This window comes from Anopheles moucheti, chromosome 3, assembly GCF_943734755.1.
Source record: "Anopheles moucheti chromosome 3, idAnoMoucSN_F20_07, whole genome shotgun sequence".
In the NCBI taxonomy this organism is placed as follows: domain Eukaryota; kingdom Metazoa; phylum Arthropoda; class Insecta; order Diptera; family Culicidae; genus Anopheles; species Anopheles moucheti.
The window spans coordinates 26,207,293-26,227,797 of NC_069141.1; the positions used below are offsets into that span (position 1 = coordinate 26,207,293).

Sequence of the window (20,505 nt, forward strand, 5' to 3'; positions counted from 1 at the left end):
ACGAGGAGAAGCCACTAGGACATGTTGAGGATTGTGGTTTCGTTGCTATGTATCCGCTATTCAACGAGCTCCACTTTGGATTCCCATTCCGCAGGCATTGATTGATTGCATAGCTTTCGAAAAAATATCGGTTTTCCCCGCCGGACTTATATTTCAGGTGGAAAAGAGGAAAGCGAAGAATAATATTAAAGCAGACATATTTATAATACATTTGATATTTAACCTCTTTTGATACACTATTCGCGCTGAAGGAATTAAAAATGATTGCCCAAAGGCAGAGTAACACTGCGGCATGGTTGTTTTTTTTTTTAAAGCAGTTGTATTTATTGCTGTGCCGTGCAACAGTCGCTGGAGTGATAAACTATTATCACTGTTGTTTCCAGCTTGGCGTGCCATCGAACTGCTACAAAAATGCTACTTACATTCCTTCGCCATTTGTTGGGAAAGTCACGAGTTTGTTTACATTGGATAAACAATCTATCGTTTGATGCCTGGGGGGCCTGGGGTCCGGGTCATGCCGTTCGTCCGAGCATAAAATATGATTGCAAGGGCACACGAATAGCGTTTCGTTTCGTAAAAGAATGTGACCATAAATAACTCTATTGTTTGCTGATTTCGCAGATAATAGCGCAATTTAAATGAGTTCTTTCACGGAACCTAGTGGTATTTAGTTAAGTTTCATTTGTTCGATACTCAATTAATTATTTTCTATTTTATATCTATATAATGTTTTTTTTTTAATGCTCGTCTCTGTCTCTTCGTGTGCTTGTGGGAAAAATTTTCTGGTTCGAATATTCCTCTTCTCGACCGGAACCGAACCAGACACAGCGTATCCCTTTGTCGGTGTTCCCGTTGGATAAGTTTCCCTGCCTTTTATTTATGTCACGACGTTCCTTTTTGTCCGCCATTGTTACAGCGTTCGTTCCTCCTGCTCATCGGACTTCCCTTTTGGCTTTTCTATTCTCCTTTTCATCGACGGGGAGTTTGTGTTCGTTTTTTTTTTTTGCTGTGAAGGTTACACAATTTTTTATCCGTCTAGACAAAATTTCCTCTCCCCTAAGGCCCACGCTCCCCTCCCAGGTACGTACGCTCCGGTTTCGGAGGTCATTTGATGCTCCCCTATCACGCTTTTCACGCGGCCACGCTTTTCTCCGAGTGAGGCCTTTCGAATTCAAAATTCGGAGTACATTCCCCCTTCTAAATTTCTGCCGAATATGTCTGGCCGAATGTATGGTACGCAGACAAACTGTCGGTGCCCCTTTTTTTCGCCAGTATAAGCAGCAAACTCCAATTGGCGAACAGATTGGACGTGTTGCGTTCCATCGACAACAGTGCGTTCCGCGAAAAATTACACATTGGCAAGGACATTGATTGTTTTTGAGGTGACATATACACAAAGTACAGTACAAGAATTTGTGAAATTCGTGTAAAATTGATATATTTTCTTACGTTTTCTGGGAACTTGCTTTAGAATTTTTACATCTCTGTACTTCTAAGCTTCTAAGTTCAATACCCATTATTAATTTGAAAAATAATACATCTTGAGATGTTGTCTTTTATGGTTATTAACTGTATTGAAAACCTACCCCCAAAACTGTATTCCAGCAGGATTTTCGGTTGGTTTATTTGTCCCTTTTCCAGACAGATTGTTTTCAGCTGGTGCCCATTTTGTTTTCGGAAGTTCTTTTCATTATAGCAATGTACTCGGCGCAATGAATAGAACCCTTTCTTTCAAAACGGATTCCACTTGTGGTGTTATAAATTCATTTGGGATCGCGTCTTTTACAATTTTCTAACCTCGTGTATAGCGGCGGCACGTCAATCCCAGATTTGCCTTAGCTATTTTGCATAGCCTAAAAGAACTCGCCCGAATCGGTTAGAGATTATCTTGTATAGAACGCAATAAAGCTTACCCCCTTCCTGTTTGATTGCTTAAAATGCGCACAAAGCAGCGAATCCCGAACCCTTTTGGGCGAGGAGGGAATCTTTGGCTTAATGTGTGGTGCATATACGCGAGGTCTGAGCAATGGCAAGCTGTTTGCTGGCCTTGAACCAGGTTATTGCCCTCCTTTTATTCTGCCTCAAACATGTTATGCGTGCAAAACACAACGCTTCCCGCCGAGAAGCAAATGGGAATAATGTGTTGCGTTTTTTTTTGTTTGTTGCGGGTTTCAGTTATCGCTTCTTCGGTTTGTTGATTGATAAAATTTGCAAACCCACCATACCTTCTTCAACATTCAATCGAACCACCTTCACATGGGCGAACTTCCGTTCCGATTGAGTTTCCAAGCGGGAGTTACATAATTCCTTTGTAACGTACAGCTTTTTTACGATTGTTATACAAACTAATGCTTCATTTTATTTAATACAAAGACAACTCCTAACTGTGCTGATCGTTCCAGAGACAAAGTCTCACACTTGAGATGAAAATGCATTAATGCGATACTTATGCACTCTCCGGCGTCGGTCGACTTAAAACGGAGCCGGGATATGTACCGGGAAAGTGAGAAGCATAACGTTTTCCGTTCCCCTTTTTTATTTGCCTTGCTCTAAAAGTCATTCACCTTTTCGGATGTGTGTCCGCGGCGTATTCTGCTCCATTTTCCCGAGCATCATAAAGTGCAGGCAGGCAGAATGGCCAAGGGAAGTAATGTGAGTGTACAGGACGAGACACGCATGTGTGGGCTAAATAACCGCCTATCTCCGCTCGATGTGTATCACTTTTTTTTTGTTGTTGTTATCCCCTTTTGTGTGCATCGTACTGCATATTTTATTTTGTTTGTCAGACCCGTGAATGATTTCCAGAAGTTGTTTTTATTATGTATGAACCTTGAGTTATGCGTGTGAAATACTCATTGCTAAATGGTGATTTTAATGCTTATCTAAATTTGTATAGATAATTTTCAATTAAGCCAACAATGAGCTAACAACTACATTAACAGTTATTGTGCAATTTTTACCAAAAGTTCACGTGCTTTCTTGTGGAGGGCATTGAACTTTCGTTCGGTCCCATTGTATTGGTTAAAATGTGGACCCCTTTTTCCACGGCCAGTTCTGGTGCTACCCAAAACGGATGACCAAAGCAAAAAAAAACAGAAAAAAACCTTAAACTACTTTTGTGGAAATGCAAACCGTGGGAATGATGTAAAGAACGTGGCAGAGTGAGAGACCAACTGCATAAATGCATCGAAATTATCTTCCAATTCACCTCAGAACGAACTCGTTCGTCATCCGTGCATCAGTGCGCTCGTGCAATGCATCCTGCAGTCGTCGTCGTCGTCGTCGTCGTCATACCCCTGCTGACGCGGAGTACATTTTGCACAGTTTTCGCATTTGTTGTTCGTTGCCGCGTTCTCCCGCATACCGAGTGGAGCAGCATTTCCTCATTCGCCGCAGGACAAAGGGGGTGTGCGGGTGTGTGTTTGGCCCCCTCACCGGCAATAGGAGTGACGCACGAAACGAAACAACTTATACGGTGTGGTTTCCGCGTTTTCCGCCGTTTCCTTTAGTGCGCTTGGTTTTGGGGCTGTTGCTTGCGAAAAGTTCAACGATCGCAAGCGCACACCAACCCCATCCGATCGGATCTGAGATCGTGGGTTTCAAGGGAAGATTGTTCGGTTCGGTTCTGGTGATCCTTTATGCTTTGGTTCTCTCTGCTCCCTGGCCAGGGGGAGGTAGCATAATGAACTGCTGGTACAATGAACTTTCATGCAAAGTCAATACACTTTCGATCGCGTACACGATCAATTTGTGCTTAAAGACGAGTTCTGTAAGTTTTTCGCGTAGAATTGGACATGAGAGACTTTGAAGACTTTACGATTTTGGAACGGTAACGAAGTCAGTTGTCCCCAGAGCCAGTCTACGGAAATTTCGTGGATTCTTGCCGGTCAAACCGGTTATATTTTTGGGGACTTGAAGGGGACAATGACCACAAGAACTATCAGTACATTAACCCAGATTCTGGGAATGTTTTAATATTCATTGAGTTCTTCCCGATTAGTTCTTTTTGTGGGCTTTATAACATATATCATTGTATGTATTGTGTATACTTACGAAGTTGCTCATCTTCATGTATATTTTCATTAGCAAATTGTTAGTATACGGATCAAATTTCCCATAAATTATGAATGGCAATATGTTGTTTAGCGTATCTTGTATTACGTCATTGTAATTTAATGCTCCAGTTCCTTTTTTGTACTAACACCAATAATCCAAAATGTCAGGAATTTACGAATGTATTACTTTTCAATTATCAATATGACGCAACATCACAAAGATTAAGTAATATCGTTTGATATTTTCATGATGCAACTCATGCCTCTTGTGACATTACTAATAATTGTTGTTTTCCTTTCCGTTTTATCTCGTTTTAGGTAAGTGTTGGTCGGGGGTTTTGGATGATGAAACACATTGCACAATACTGGATCCATCCAGAAACCACTAATGGAATCCATCACGCACTCATCGATGGTGATAATGTATGTGTCGTGCCAAGAAGGACCGAGCCATGTCTGCTGTCTTCGTGTGGCTTCCCGTTGCTTCAAGCGCGCCATTAAAATAGGTCATTCCTTCCATCCAATGCCTAGCTGACGAAGGTTTTGTCCTTTCCTCACCGGCGAAAGGATCGTGAAAGGTCAAATGCGCACTCCTTAATGTGGCCCTTTTGGCTTGGTTGTAGTCGTGGTTCGTTCGCTAGTGAATTGATAAAAATATCATACCGGAAAAAAAAAATCGATAATCGGCACCCGTTTGTGCTGATGGTTGTGTGTCCTTGCGGCCTGGGACAACGCATGAAGGCTATGGGCATGGAAGAAAAAGACAAGCGGAGAGACTGAAAGGAAAAACTAGACAAAATGTGAAGAAAATAGCAACTGTTGTGAGCCCTTCGTCGTCTTAAGACCATATTTGGTTTGAACATGATTTCGCATGTCATTTGATATGCGCTGTTGTTACATCATTTGCACTCTGCCATTCCATGAAGTGGAAGGAAAGTACAAATAATTGCCGCTTGCTGCATTACTTTCGAATCTCTTAAGGATTTTTTTAACAATGTGAAAATTTACCATGGTTAATGGAATGATGGATAGATTATCGTTTTCATTAGAACCATATTTTAATTACCAACCAACACAGATAATCACAGAATGACAGGCCCTTTTCACTTCCGAGTATTATATCCTAGAAAAGGAACCTTGCTAGATTGTTTCGGGGCAGATAACATCGTACCGCTTTTCGTGTCTCTTTCCTCTACCGTCAGTATAGACGCACTTTTTTTGGTCTAATAGTCAGATAACGACTAAAACGTTCCAGAATTATCGTTTTTCAATTTCCATGCCATGTCACGTTTTAGCTTCTGTGTGAAGATAATGCAAACTTCTTCTCCATTGGTTTGCGTTAACCTGACCTTTGTAATGGACGCGGTAACGTGACATCCCGTCCGGGCAATGGTTATGACGGTCAACATAAAAAGTTATCGTGTTTATAAATACAAGAACCTTTCATTCTCGATGGTAACAGACAGGAAACAGCTTTGCACGTGGCACCAGCTTTGTGTGATTGTTTGGTGAAAGTGTGGACGGTTTGGAATTATGTGTACCAGTGAGATGCGATAGATATGGTTGACAAAAATGTGAAATTAGTATTATTAGACAGAGTATTATTGGAAATGTTTGCATTATTTCTAACATAATTCTAAACCTTTATCTATAGAAGCTTTTCCCAGCCACTTTGTATTCGGCGTACATGTCTATCAATACTTTCAAACCACGCCTATATAAATAGCAAACTTGCTCATTACGCTCGAGACGTAGAATATCGTAACCTAATTTTTCTTTCCCGCGTCAATGCTATTTCCTGTTGAAATGTATTGGTTTCCTCTTCTTGGTATGATTGTTCCTTATCCCAGGGAATAAAAATTGCGCCACAGAAGTTTTGCGTATGTCCTCTGAGGTGTCCTTGAACGAGAAATCTCGTTCACGACATGTACACGGGGTGATAAAATTAAATGTTGGCCCATTTTTGCTTGAAACAACAATATTTTTTTTGAGCGGTGTTTTCTTTGGGGAAATTTGCTCCCAGACAGATCAGCAAGTTGGGTGACATCTGGTGAATGAATTTTTAGATTGTTCGCTTACTCTTCACACACTCAACCACACAGACCGGGGGCCAATGACAGATACATCCTTCTAATTGGTTTAATGAACCTTAAACCTAATACGTTACTAATATTTTGTTTCTTGTATAATTGAAAACATGAGGTAATATGTGCTGTTTACATATTATTCAGTCTGCAAGGAGTTATATTACCTTACGGCAAAGAATGTATATTCAATGTCCAAACAAAAACACATATTTACAGTCCCTTCGTCACTGCACAACACGCTGCTTAACCCTAGTTATTTTATACCTCACAGTGCAAAATGGTGTCGTTTGGAGTGCAAAAACCGTTTGAAATTATATGTTTACTGTCACCGGTAAACGAAACATGTTACTTCCGTTGAATATACAGCGCCAGCAGTTAAAATTGTGCGGTTTTCACCTTATCCAATTAGAGTTTGTATTTTAATGAAGCAAAGCATTTGCTAGTACATGTTAAACAGTTGTTTGTAGAGTGCAATATGAGTCAATGTTTTCTTTTTTACGGAATTTCACAACATGTTACGCCAAACGTTCTGCTGAGCGTGTTATTGTTTGTTTAGTTTCGTTGTGTATCTATTTTGTCGATGGCTCAGTCAACAGGTTTTTATCACTGCGTTTAACAAAACTATGTGCGAAAACTGATATAATGATCGTTTAATAACTTGAAAGCACCTTCCAATGGTTGTGTCGCAGTACCTGGTGCTATTTCGTCTTATGATCGACGATCTATATATACTGGCAGCACACGCCAATATTTGCACCGCTCGGATGGCGACCTCCAGGTGACGACGGTTAGCTGCTAATCTTGGCTTGGTCGCGCGTGTCCCGAACCCGCTTCGTAGCTATGGGACCGCGAACAGCAAACGGTGTCCTACGCCCTGGGGTGCAAACGGTGTGAGCCTCGTCCGTTGCACGAACCGCACGAGCCCCAGGAGGAGTGTGATTTATTTTAAGGGTCGCTGTTAAGTTACGCCAGGATCAGGAAAAGGTTAGCGTGTGCCGGTAAGGTAGTAGGTTCTATTTTTTCACTTCGTTGCTTCGGATCGATCGATTGGGTTAACAGCTCGATGGACAGGTTGCGGTTTTGAGCCAACCGTTCAATGTCAATTGCTCGACAACGGTACTGTGCGGAATTGCAATTCTTCCTGCTACTAGCACTGGTGGCACATTTGGCCCATCGCCGTTTGTAACGACCATTAAATGGGTATTTATTGCTAATAAAATGTAATAATGATTCGTGTTTATGTTTGTAGTACTTAAAAACATCATTCGTCCCGGTTGAAGTTGTAAAGTGCAAATGCAATTTCGATATGGAAAATTAGCAGACCATCTGGACCATTGTTTTGTTTTTTTTGTGATAAAGTTGCATGATCTTTCAAGAGACAATACTGTCCTACATATTGGATGTGTTATACAATTTCCTAAAGAAATCGTTTAACAATGTCGGTAAACGAGGCAAGCCACATGACGAGACACCCGATTCGCTAATGCCGGTACTTCCGTCCATTCGTGTGCATATATCCTACGTGTAATGATCACGTTTATTCTCCTGACGTTTGGTACTGTGCGGTGTATTTTAGCGGCTTGCCACGCTAAAATGGAAGCTCGTGTCCGCGACCTTTACGGTACACGAGCAAGGGCATGGACAGTGGTTTGTGGATGTGCGGGCCGTGGTGGGTGTAGCACGTTGCAAACTGCAGCTTTTTGCAGCTATTACGTCTCTCACGGTGGGTGGTGGGTTTGTATCATGTTGGGAGGTTAGAAGTATCTGCTTAGGCCAACGTGCGATCCAGTGAATTAATGTATGGAAATGTGCCTTTCAACGACAGATTGTTTCTCAAATGTCTTTCGTAGTTGTAGGATGGGCACTGTAATCAGGGAATTTAACAGCTTATATTTGATATGGTTCAATTTGTTATTACACCAATGTTTATTTCTTACATCATATACTTTTTAATATATAAAATCCTAGGAATCTTTGAATTATCTTAGAATCCTAGTCATCGCAAACAGTGAAAATCCCTAATTAACCGATCGTAAAATGTTGCATCGAAATCCCTCGTAATTGAAGCGTTATTTACGGAACACCAAACAGTTCGAATAATTTGAAGGTTCATAGTCCGTCCTAACGGTTAGCATTGTCCGCTTTAGAAACCTAAGACACCAGTGCCGTGTCACGTTACTATTGTTTTGGCTGGCCAAGTCTGGGATGTGGGGTTTATACGTGGGTAATCTGATCGCACCTAGCTAACGATCACGTTTGCATTATTTTCTGCCGCGTCTGCAAACATGCGTCACCTCTTGTGTTGCGTGCTCTGCGGTTAGCAAAAATTGCCATAGGAAGCATCATATTTGCAGCCTAGGATGAACTGCAATGGGTAATGTGTAAATGTAAATGCATATGGGGGCAGCAGGAAACGTGTTGTGTTTACGTTACTTTATTGGCAATTCGTTTTGTTTGTCGTACGCGATTACTCCGCTACAATTTGTCATGCGCAAGCAACGTTTGCTCCGTTTTGCGTTTAATTTTAAACAATTACTGTCTGTGCTTTGTCAGAATCTGTCCGTTTCTGGTATGTCTCAATGGTCAAAACATTGCACGGCTTTCGCGATAAAAAAGGAGGCACAAACATCATTCCTAACCGTTAACGATCTTTCTCATCTCACCGTGTTCTTCGGGCAGGGATTTTGGTTTGTTTACTAACAATGTACGGCATGCCCGCCGCAACCCACTGGGTCATGTGATGATCAGCGACCGTATCACCGTTTATCTTGCTGCCGCACAAGCGGTTCGTTACATTTCTGCAGAGGTGATATCTAAGCTTTTGCTCGCATTCCTGTGTGTGAAACTGCACGTTCGTTTGTTCTGTGTTGAAAGCGAAATCATAATAAAACGTTTGTCGCAATCAGCGTAGGGGGGGAGATTGATTGTTTGCATCTTACCGTAATAACACTGTACAATTAGAGCAATCCTAACAAGCGCTAGAAATGCGTCACGCATGTACTACCCCAGCTATTGGAGATGTTTTCTCAAAATGGCAAAGAAGTCTGATTGATCGTACCATTTTTCGAAAGTGATGTCGCATCTCGGGATGTTCATGACCGGCATATCCTCTAATCAATCAGCAGTTGACGTTTGACCACATCACGAAATGGCTGCGGGTTGTGAGACACGAGAGAAATGGAGGAGAACAGCTTGACAGTTGCCAAGAGGCGATGAAACACTGCAGGAAATTTTATCCATTTGCAGATGCTGACTGGTTGTATTGAAATAGTTATTAGGTGACAGGGTTTTTGAGAGATAATTTTAGATTAGACATTTTGTTTCATCCCGTTCAAATATTCTAGTTTTTTTTTTCGGTGAACTACACTTTTGTTCCTACAGAGGTACTCCCTTAATATCTTTCCAAGAATTCGACCACTTAACACCACCACTTACGGGACTTGGAACTTGGTGTTCCTTTCTTCTTTAGTACATTATTTTTGGCTTAGAATGTTTTGGCAAGGAACGCTACACGTTAGCAAACGGGTTTGATTTACAACCTCTCCATCCAGAGCACCGAACATGCAGTGGCTGATGCTGCAAACAGACAAGCAGCAATCAACCGTTGATGTGTTTTCCCGTCATTAGCGCGCGGGACATCCGTGCTCTTGTCTGTGGGGTGCTTTTACCGCACTTCTCTTGCTTCCTCGTGCTGGCGAGGGTACCGCCGGATAATTGACGAATGGAACCGATATGTGTCGAATCAAACTCGCGTCCACGGGCGCCATATGGGAATTGGTTTTTTGGGCACTGCTGCTCTCCCATCCTCGTGATGCATGGTGATCATCCATCGAGTGCGCGGCTCGTTCATGCGCGGGAATGTTCTCGATCAGCGCGAACCATGCTCGAAATGAATGACACCGAACGTCGCAGTGGGCCCTCGCGGGGCCTTTATCACCCGCGGCTGTCTATGTGTGGGGTATTTCGCTGTCATAGTTTCATTTCTTTCATTTCTTTCCTTTTTTTTGAAGTGCACATCCGCTATCTGCTTTGCAGCAGCAGCAGCAGCTTGAAGTGAGTGGGAAAATGGTTTCCTGTCACCGCCCGCTGATAACGCTTGATACAACAACTCCACATTCTAGTACTATCGATTGGTGTGCGATGCGATTGTGCGGCGTAAGGGGACATTCATGAAGGGAAAGTTACGGGCCCCGGTGGATTCTTTCTACGCTGTTGTGTGCCCCGGGTAAGATTCCACTGCACCGTAACGTGACCGTTTGCTCTTGCAACTTAGATGTTAGATAAAGGTGTTGTGACTGCATTTGAAGTCTTGCTAGTAGACCAAGCTTTGATTGGAAGAATAGGCATGTTCCATTCGTTTTGAAGCAAAAACGGGACTGATCAAGGGCAATTTCATTACAAACTATTCGTATCATTCAATCTGATTGCAGTTGTGTTGAACGTTGCTAAGAATATCAGCACTCAATAGACGAGAGTACATTGTGACGCGTCGAACGTCGCGAATGTGCGGCAGTTCCGTTCACGCTTGATGCGCGAATGCGACTAAGTGCTAATTGGCGTAACATCTCGACTTTATATTCGCGGCCGATTTGCGGTAGAACGAACAAAAAGAAGAAGCATTTCAGACGTCTACACAAACATGCGCCTAACGTTTACCCTAACCCACGGGCTTTAGCGCGGCTGGGCCCCCAGGCACGTTGTACAAATACGGTCGCGCATACACGCGTTCCTTTCGTTTTTCTACGCGGTCGCCCCACGTACAGCGCGCCCTGTCCGTGCATGTGTGTTCCGCTTCTAGTGGTTGTGTGTGGCGCGCTCTTGACATCGCGAATCGTCTCGCGGGGTGTGTGTTGCTTGCTTAAATTATACCGGAAAGAGTCCCCCGCCGTGTATAATCGCTGGCGCTGGTGGGGATTTTTGACGTTAGCCGTAGAAATAGCTCGCACACAAGCGATCACCACCACCAACCCCGTGTTCATTTGCGCGAGAACAGGTTTGGTCGTGTGGAGCGTTATTGTATGAGCGTGTGTGTGTTCGGAGCGTACGGGGGGGTTGATCATTACTACAATCATTAACACGGGGGATTCTCCCACGCGCCGCGAGGACTTGAACGAACAGGTTTCATCCACTGCATTGTCAGTCAACGTCGCAGGTTCAAAGTGGTTGAAGGCACCAAGCGGTGACTTCGCGTGCTGGTTGATCAATCGGAGATTGGACGGAGCAGGAAATTGCGGCTGATAAAGCATCACGTTACTGTGCCGATGTTCAAAACATATTGTGCCTTGGCAATAAGAACGCGTCTTGCAGCAGTGCAAAAGGCCAGTCCAACTCGTGGACCGTGGTTCTTGAAGAGGCCGTGAAGTTTTCGTTAGATTAGACACTAGTGAGCACCAGGGAAATCCAATTCCTTACCCTTGTGTGCGATTGGCTCCGTTGAGCGTGTGGTGAAGAGGACGGGTCTGCCTTTAGAATCGTGTGCGGATTTGTGGGTTGATAGTGATTCAGTGTTTGGCGAATAATAATGTTGAACAAGACCAAGAATAAACGATTCCGAGTAGATCATCTCATAAATATGCTGGTGTGAAAACAGGCAGAAATATCTTGCGAGTGATATCATATACGCGTTATTGCGACAGAAGTACAAAACAAAACCGACAGTTCTGTGAGTGTTTTAGCCGCTGCCTTGAGTCGCGCCACCACTCGACGCAGGTGACAGAAAGAACACGGGCATAATTTGAACCGTGTGGGAGATAAACATTTGCCAACGCAAAAGAGGAACGTTAAAAAACACACCTTCCCCGGTGGAACAGCAGTAGTGGGTAGCTCTGCTTCCTTTTTCTTACATGATTGACAGTAAGGGGCACTGTCCCAACGACACCAACATCATCATCGCCATTGCCGGCGTCGCAGAACCGCGACCACAGTTAAAGCCAAACCGTTTGCATTCGGCGGTGCGGAGCATTACCGTGCGGTTGCTCGGTGGAAGGTGGATAGGCTATTGCTGCCCAAAGGTAGTAATTCCGTCCCGGGATCAGGACGCAGCCATTCGTCGGCGAACGGTCAGCGCACAGGAAGCATTCTTCAAGGAGAGCGTTACATGAGATCCCCACCGTGTGTGTGTGACTCTGGTCCTTTTTGTTGAGCCCTAAAAGACTTGTCGAGTGTTGTTGATCGTCGTACCCTGTGAGACTCGGACTTTTGGTGAGCTTTAGGTAGAGAGGCAAGTGACAAAGTGGTCACACACCCGGCACAGTGAAACCATTCGTCAACGTTAAGCGTAATTAATAGACGCAAATTAACGATCATTAAACGATCGTGTTGCCGTGTGCGTGTGTGTGTGTGTGGCGTGTTGTGCTTCACAGTAAGTCTTTAATGTATGTTCCATATCAAAGTTCACCTCTCTGTCATCATGCTGTGTTTTTATTGCCTTTATCTCTCTCGCTTACAATCCGGTACAGCGAATCCTGCGCAATGCGAATATTTACACAATCTCAATACTTGTCAAGTCTGCTACTCGCATCTTTTTTAACATCGGCGACAATGGCCGCCTTTTGGGCGGCGGGGTGAGGTAGGGAGGAGGGAGATTGTTGTGGAGCGTTACTCATCATCTTCATCCAAGGTTCGTTGTATATTTGATTTCGAATTCTTTATCATCCCCATTGCGAACAGCAAACACCTTTTAGGAAGGGGTGAGTTTTGTCATATTGCGGTTATCTTGTTCTTGATATGTTCTTCACCTGCTGCACCTCACTTTTCGTCGTGCCACCTCGATGGCATCATCTATTAGCATAGCGAAGTGATTTGAGGTATTTTTTTATCACACCGTTTGGTGTGAAATCTATCATGTGATAGTGTGATGTCTCGCGTCCGGTACGGTTCGGTACGATAAGAGTACGAAAAACGGAGATACTCCGAGCATCCTGTGACGCTTTTCCAACAGGGTGATAAAATTTCAGTTGATTTACTTGCCAATTGTTTCTCCAAACGGTATCGTTTCCAACGATCGCACCACCAGCACCAGCCATTAGATTGAAATAAAAAATAGCATCTGCGAAAATATCGTGGAAAGATCGCAAAAAAAACAAACAAACAAACGCGCTGGGGTTTTTTTTACGTATTTCCCACCCTCCGCTGCTGGATGGATGTGGGTTGTGTGCGATCTCTTCGTCTAATGTTTTTGTTTTGTCCGCTTTTTGCGTTTGCGGGGCCCCGACCAGTGTTTTCGCGATCTATTTTCATGTGCGCTGCTGCTCACACCATACACACCGCGGACTCTCGCGTTTGACAGCTGGCTACAACGCACAAGCGCAAAGTGCTGAGCCGCCGACACGGCGCGATCGAGTGCGCGCGCGACCCAGCCTCCGCGTATCACGTTTCGTGCGGCGGCGAATGAGAACGGACGGGCAATCGTCGCCGCATAGATCATCCGGGGTGTGTGTGTGTGTGGATCGTATCACACGTAAAGGTGACCTAGTAGTATAGCGCAGCTCGGGCCAGCACGGGTCGTGGGTCTGGTCGACGGGGCTGGTGTTGGTTGGTGGAAGGAAGTTAAAGGCAACAAGTATAATGGAAAACAACTCCCCTTTGGGTCGAATGCGGCATTTGCAGTAGTTGCGCGGGCGGATCGGTCCCTGTGCCCGTCTCTGCGCTTGTATGCCCATCAAATCTCGGTAGTACATTGACACTTAGATACAGCGGCACACGCAGAAATCCGGGAACACCGGGAGCAAAAGTCGTCCTCCTTCTTCTCCCCTTTCTGCAGTTGGCCGTCAAAGTGATGGAGGGAGGAGTAGACGGTTTGTTGCGCTGCTCAATATTCTCGATGGTCGTTTGTAACAGCTGAGGGCTATATTTATTTGCCAAAGCGAAACCATCCGTGACTCGTGAAGTTTGATTTAGTGTATGTGCAGTGTGCGTTCTGTGTTCTAGCCGCGGATTCTGAGATGCGCAATAGTGGTAATTGATGCTTGAATGGTTCGAATTGCACCATTGCACGATTGGGAACGCTGGCAAGAAAAAAGGGAAACGAATGTGTAGATGAACAACTTTGATGGATTATAAACGACAGTCACGATCGTTTGTCTTTGCACTTAAGGATTGCAAGGAGCGGTTACAGTTGTTACAAGTGATGTGCTTGTTTAAAATCAATCAATATTTTGGTATTCTAAATAATAAGCCATCGCTAAACACGTGATTTGTAACATTGGGATAGCATTCCTCAAATTGATTAATATAGCATTACACAGTTAATGATACATTGTGGGGTTTTTTGTTTGCTTTATTCTTTATGTTTTTTAATTTATAGTTTTGTTTTTTCTAAACCGATTGTAAAACACTCTTTTTGATACAAAAGTATATTAAGGTGTAATGGTATTTAGACACTTAATCACTCATGCTTTACGGGAAATTTAGAAGTCGTTGTGGTGCCTAATTCTTCTCAAAAAGATTCGGAATTTGGATATATTGTTCTGTAGATAAACTACATTTGAACTCTTGTAATATACCAAGACGGTTTATTGGCATATTTACATAACCATTTGGCTCGTTAGGTGATAATCAATGCTTTATTTTATTTTTTTTCGAAGGAACCGAAATTTTGGTTCATTTGAATGGTAATCGTTTTCGCAAATTAAGATTAAAATTGCGCAAACGGCACAAAACAGCATCTTCCATGATTTGCTTCCATGCGTACGAATCTGGTTACATATTGCAGTTGTTCCGTTTGGGCCGGTTACATAGCACTGTGGCTTAGCTTCCGATATAACACCAAAAGGTCGTAGTTCAAAACTCATCTTGTGACCGTTGGACTCCCACTGTTCTTGTTGTTGCGGCTTGAAAAACCAATACGTTTGTTTATGGAAGGAGGCGAGTCTCATGGAAAACGGAATACTTAATTAAAAAGTTAAATTAGTTCGTAATTGCCGCTGTTTGTGAAACTATCATCAAACACTATCATGAATGAGAAAGTGGGGTTTTTCCGACCACGCACGCACTAACTTCGGTCGGGAGTGACGACGATCCGTTTCGCGGTGAATCACCATAATCGCTGTCGCCGTTTTGCTTTATGTGGGTTCATCTCATTTTGCGATATCTCCTCACGCGCGCTGTACGATTTTTATGGTTCCTCCCATCCGTTTTCCCCCACCCATTTCGAGCGGCTTGACTTTGTGGCCCTGTGCAAGAAACAGGCCACTAACGTGTGTACACTCAACCGGGCCAGATAGCGGGTGATGATGGCAGCTAACTTTATGACCAGGGCAGATGCAAATACTACCTCCATTATCCTGTGGTGCCCTTCTTGTGCGCCACAAGTGATTACATGCATCATCATCCCCCTGTGGTGGTGGTCTCTTATTTTCACGCCAACCCGACGTGCAACTGCAGATGAGTGCGAGCAAAGAGAGAGAGCGCAGTGCAATTGGGAGTATTAGTACTATTACTTCCACTACTACTGCTGGCGGCTCAAGAGGGATGATTCCGATTTCGTGTGGTTTTTCAGTGTGAGCAGACGGGGGTCGTGGGGGCAAAAAAAGAAAGTCTTTACTTGCGTGTGGGTTCGTGGCGAGATTTTCGCAAAACGCAAATCCGTCGTATGACGTCAGAGGGAGGGAGAAAACATTGTTGCGCGTTACAGATGTTGCATTGCCTCTGGCTGGCGGGGAAGGTAGGATGGGGTATGTGTCGCAAACTTGGTTACATTGCATTTATCGGTGCTTTTTATTGGATTATCTGTTGGGATGTAACGGGAAGGATTAAATCGTTGTCGAATCGCGGTGGAATTGGAGATGGAATTTTAGATTTTTAAATCTGATTTAGAGCTACTGCATTGCGTAATGTAATGTAATAGAGCGACGACACTATGTGCAAGAAATAAGATGCAAAACATCCAAAATTTGATGGCGTAACTGTCAATTGCTACGGGAAGTCGTAAGATTGCTAAGAATTCCTGGAAGTTTATGTAACAAAATTCCACCAACTTCTCTCATCTCTCCATCCCTAATCTTCCAGCAAAAGCCAATTGATCTGTACGACCGGACACTCCCACGTCTATCCGGAGCTCTGGTAGGAATTCCTCCACTGCTGGGTGCATTTGTAATTTACTTCCCGAAGGAACTACAGACCTCTCCCCCGCGTATTCCATCCTTCCTTTCCACGGTGGAATTCGTGACATTGTCCAGCCATTGCGAGATAGTGATGGAGCAGCAGCAGCGCTTATATGGCGTCAATAGGGCGTTTATTATAAAGGCGTTCGTTGCGTATTCACACTGTTCAACACGATTTGCGTCATCGGCGATGACGATGGGAGGGGAGGGCACAAAATGTATTCATTCTTTCCATACTCCAAAAACCTTAAGCTTACTGCCTCCATTCATTCCTTGTTCCTTTTGCTTTGGTGGTGCCTTTGGCGGTACTTTGCATCCGGGGTTTGTTTGAAACGCAAACTTTTCGCGACAATTTTGGTATTTACAGTACATAGCACCCCCTCCTCGCGTATTTCATTCCTTTGATTTGTGTGATCATCGATTCTATTAGTCACATCGTTAGCAACGAGCGTTGTTACAGACGCACACGATCGCAAACGTCAAATGGTGTGGTGCTGGAAGCGTCATCGTGAGCGTATGATTAGAAATAACCTGCAAAACAACTTGTTCTACAGTTCCCCCCTTCGGAGTAACCTCCATCAACCAACCAGTTCCATTTTCTCTGCCCTGTTGGCGTTTGTTCGATAATTAAAACGGGGCCACTGCGACGACAATGATCGTGTTTGTTTTGTGACAATTACGTGCCACCAAGGGCAAACAAACGAATAGGAGCAAAAGCTGGTGTTAGTTTTATTCCGCACTTACTAGAACGCTAGAACGGTAATGTTGCAACTTTAGTGCACGGATTGTGCAAAAGCAAGGATCAAAAACGGAAGTTGGAAGTACTACGCTAAGCACGAAATAATTGTCCACTGGTGAATTTATGTGTACCTCGGATATGTAGTAATCACCATGGGTGTGTGTGGGTTGGGGGGACCAGTTGTTGTTTTGGAAGAAATACACCCCGTTGCCTATTTTTTTTGTATGCTCAAGTGGTTTGGGTTCCACATCGCATTTTGACGTTGGCTTACATACATATATGTATAGCTGCACGGGCGATGCGCTTGTGTATACGCCGCGCGTGTACGGTGGGGAGGTTTTTGCGCAATCGCCAGTGCAATACAACGCGGGGTGGGAATTGGGAAGTGAACTGGAGGCGTTTGGAGACGACACAGTGCGATAAGATAGAATTTGTGGAAAAAAGGTAAACTTCAGCGTGGAGGTAGCACTCTCGATTGGGCACGTACGAACAGATTGTAAAAATAGAATGTTATATTTTTGTAGAGCAATGCTTGAAATACAATATACAATCGGGATTCAAATTACTAAAAAAATTGTTTCCCAACCCCACAAACAATCTGTTGAGAAGAGATCTTTCTCTTATGACTGTTGGAATAGCCGAGAAATCGTAAATCTCAGAAGATTTGACGGATCTCTGAAGCTTTGTGAACTGAAACTCTAAAGATGTTTTATACATCTGAAAATTCGTTTAATTTAAATCATGATTATCCTGAGAAGGTTTTCGTCAGAGTGGAATAATACAGCGAGAAATAATACCTTGTGAAATCTGGGACTAAATTGACTTGCAAAAATGTAGGTCGTTCGTATTTTCCTGACCACTGCAGTGCACTTTACTTTGGTGCTGTGTTGGTACATAATGTTTAGGGGGGTTCTCCTTTTTCATACATTTTCTGCTTTGTGAAAAATGTATTTTACGGCTCTTGATTTGAAGCACCGATAAGAATGTACAGTGTTACATGACAAATGGTTGGGCAAATGATGGTTGTTTTTTTTTGTATCGCTACTACCACCCGACCATGCTTGGGGCATCAACAAAATACGTAAGTGCAGTAAGCATTGCATCATTCGTTAAATTAGCTTTGACCGTAAAGCTACTGTTGCGGCGCCAATGTCAAGTTCAGTGTTGGAAAATTCCCACTATGTCCGTAATGGTTTTGAGTTTATTTGAATTCGTGTATATCTTTGCTTCTCCATATAAAAAAAAGCTGTAAAAATATTATCTTTAATGTTTGCAATTTTGCTCCCAAAAGATTAAAACAATACGGGTCTGATCGTCCTTCAAGTAGAATAATATAATCTACTAATGATCTCATGGGAAATTGGTGTGTCCTTGGTACAATTTCGGTCACAAGGGAGACCATATCAAGCATTGTATTGTGTGTGTTTTTTTTTTTTGCTTTACCTTGAGGAAAAATTGGAGAAAAGCCAAACAAATGGTTGAATTATGACAATGTCTCAGTCATGTTTAAGTTGTCGTATCTTGATGCAGGAAATACCAGTTTGTATCCCCTTTCAATGATTGTTTTGGGATTGTTTCTATGTCACGATATAAAGTTTGAGTATATTTTTTACAAAAAGTATATAATTTTGATTTTCATGAGCACACATTCGTCGTTCCATCTCAACGCGTCGTTGGTAGTAGAAGATGGTGTTACTAATAAATGTTTCTTGCTGTTCTCTTTTCCTTCTCTAAAACAGCTGGTGCGGCTAGTTCCAACCTCTATGGAGTTTCAGCTAGACAGCGCGGAATACTGCCAGGCACAACACAAATAAGCGAAAGGCGCGCTTTTTCCCTGCCAATCACCATCAACAAACACCATCGTCGCCCGTGTGGACCTCCCGAAGGATACCGAACTGGAGAAAGTTGTAGCGTGGATAAGCGCGAGAGAGAGAAAAAGTGTGCTTGTGCGGGAGACAGCGAAACGCGTGCGAGTGGGGGCAGGAAGCGTGCAACAGTAGAGGACATCGTCGAGCGAAAGCGAATGTTGGTGGTTGCTGCGTAAGGAAGGCGAGTTCGCGCAACACCTAAGAGCAGAGCTTTTGAATGAGAAGCCCCGAGCTGGAGCGTACATTGGAGAAGAAAGTGCTGCACGTTAGCGAAGCATCGTTCGACAGGAAGCGCACAACGCGAGCGTGGTTTTGTTATTGCCATAGCCCAAGCAGAAGCATCATCAAGCGTACCCGAAATTAAGGTCCTTGTGGAAGAAGATCAGGTGGAATAGACAAGCGAAGCGAAGACGAAAAATAGTCCCCTCCCATCATCATCCTCCTCAGCGTCATAATCGAGAAACGAAGTGTGTGGAGAACGTATCGACATCACCGAAACTGATATCCATCCCGCATCCATATCGAACCCTGCGCGAAGATCACCTGTAGCGTCTTCGGAGTAAGCAAATTTTTGTTTTGCTTGTCAGAAAATTGGCGCATTCTCGCCCTTGCTCTTGATTGCATCGACAACAATTGTTTGCTTTTCGTTGAGCTTCAATAATCCCATCGTTTCGCTGTGGCGCTTCACTAGTTTGCGCGTGTGGCGTTACGTTTGCAATCGTTCTACAAGGACACGTTGCATACGGTTATCTTCGACAACTGCAAGCAAAACTCGGCGGCAGAAAACAACATGTAGGTATATGTTTGATGTTAAACACGATTGTACTGTAGTTTTGCATGAGACAAAGATATCTAAAAGGTCTTTCGTTCTTTCTGTTTCGTTTGCAGATTGAGACTGATTGTAAAATAGATCTATTAAGAATAGTAACCAAGGAAGTATAACCATCGTCAATCCATTATCACCGGCCGCAAGGACAGGATAGAGCCAGACAGTGACCTCGTGGAGGGGAGGAAAATTCTGCTGGCCTGGGGGTAAACATTCTCCTCACAACTAGCGTTCCTTCCGCGTAGGCAGCATTCATGCAACCAACTGAATCAAAATAAAACATACACCAGCATCCCGACCAAGTGTGCATACAACGCGAAAGATCCCAGAAACCTTTCTGCTGCAAGCCCTTATATCGTTCACCCCCCCCGTTTCTAGAGAAAAGGGTAATCACTGCTCCACCGAATTTTGGCCGATTATTAAGAAGGCGGATATAGTCAAACGAAATAAATAACTGTAGCGTGGTTCGGAGCCGCCATCTAAGTCCCGCATACAGCAGGGTTTCAGATGAATATAAGTAAGTTTTGTATTTTTATGTTATACTTTGATTAACACACTTTAATGTAATATAATGTAATGTAACGTTATGTGATGTAATGTAATGTTATGCAATGTTATATAATTTTACTAATATTAGAATAGTATAGCACCATAGGCTAACGATGATCCATTATATGTTAATATGCCATTATTTTGTACTTCTCCTTCTGTTGTATATGAAATGTCACAGTAGAACTTGGGGTTTGGCTTGACACTTATTAACAAATAATTTTCATCACTTTGTCCGTGTGTTTATAAAGACTATAATTATTGTTTATGTTCTCTTA

The 20,505-nt window shown here is 43.4% G+C and overlaps 1 protein-coding gene across 3 annotated transcripts in view; it reads left to right on the top strand.

The window, feature by feature from the left end:
- LOC128305246 (PRL-1 phosphatase) overlaps positions 1 to 20,505 on the top strand; it is a 31,728-nt gene that overhangs the window by 4,193 nt on the left and 7,030 nt on the right. For 2 of the 3 annotated variants that reach the window (XM_053042612.1, XM_053042614.1), the window contains exons 3-4: positions 18,724 to 19,644; positions 19,741 to 20,195. The gene's annotated coding sequence lies outside the window, so the exon portion shown is untranslated. Of the gene's footprint in view, positions 1 to 11,378; positions 12,504 to 18,723; positions 19,645 to 19,740; positions 20,196 to 20,505 lie in introns of those variants that run through there. The other variant, XM_053042613.1, reaches the window with a different exon arrangement.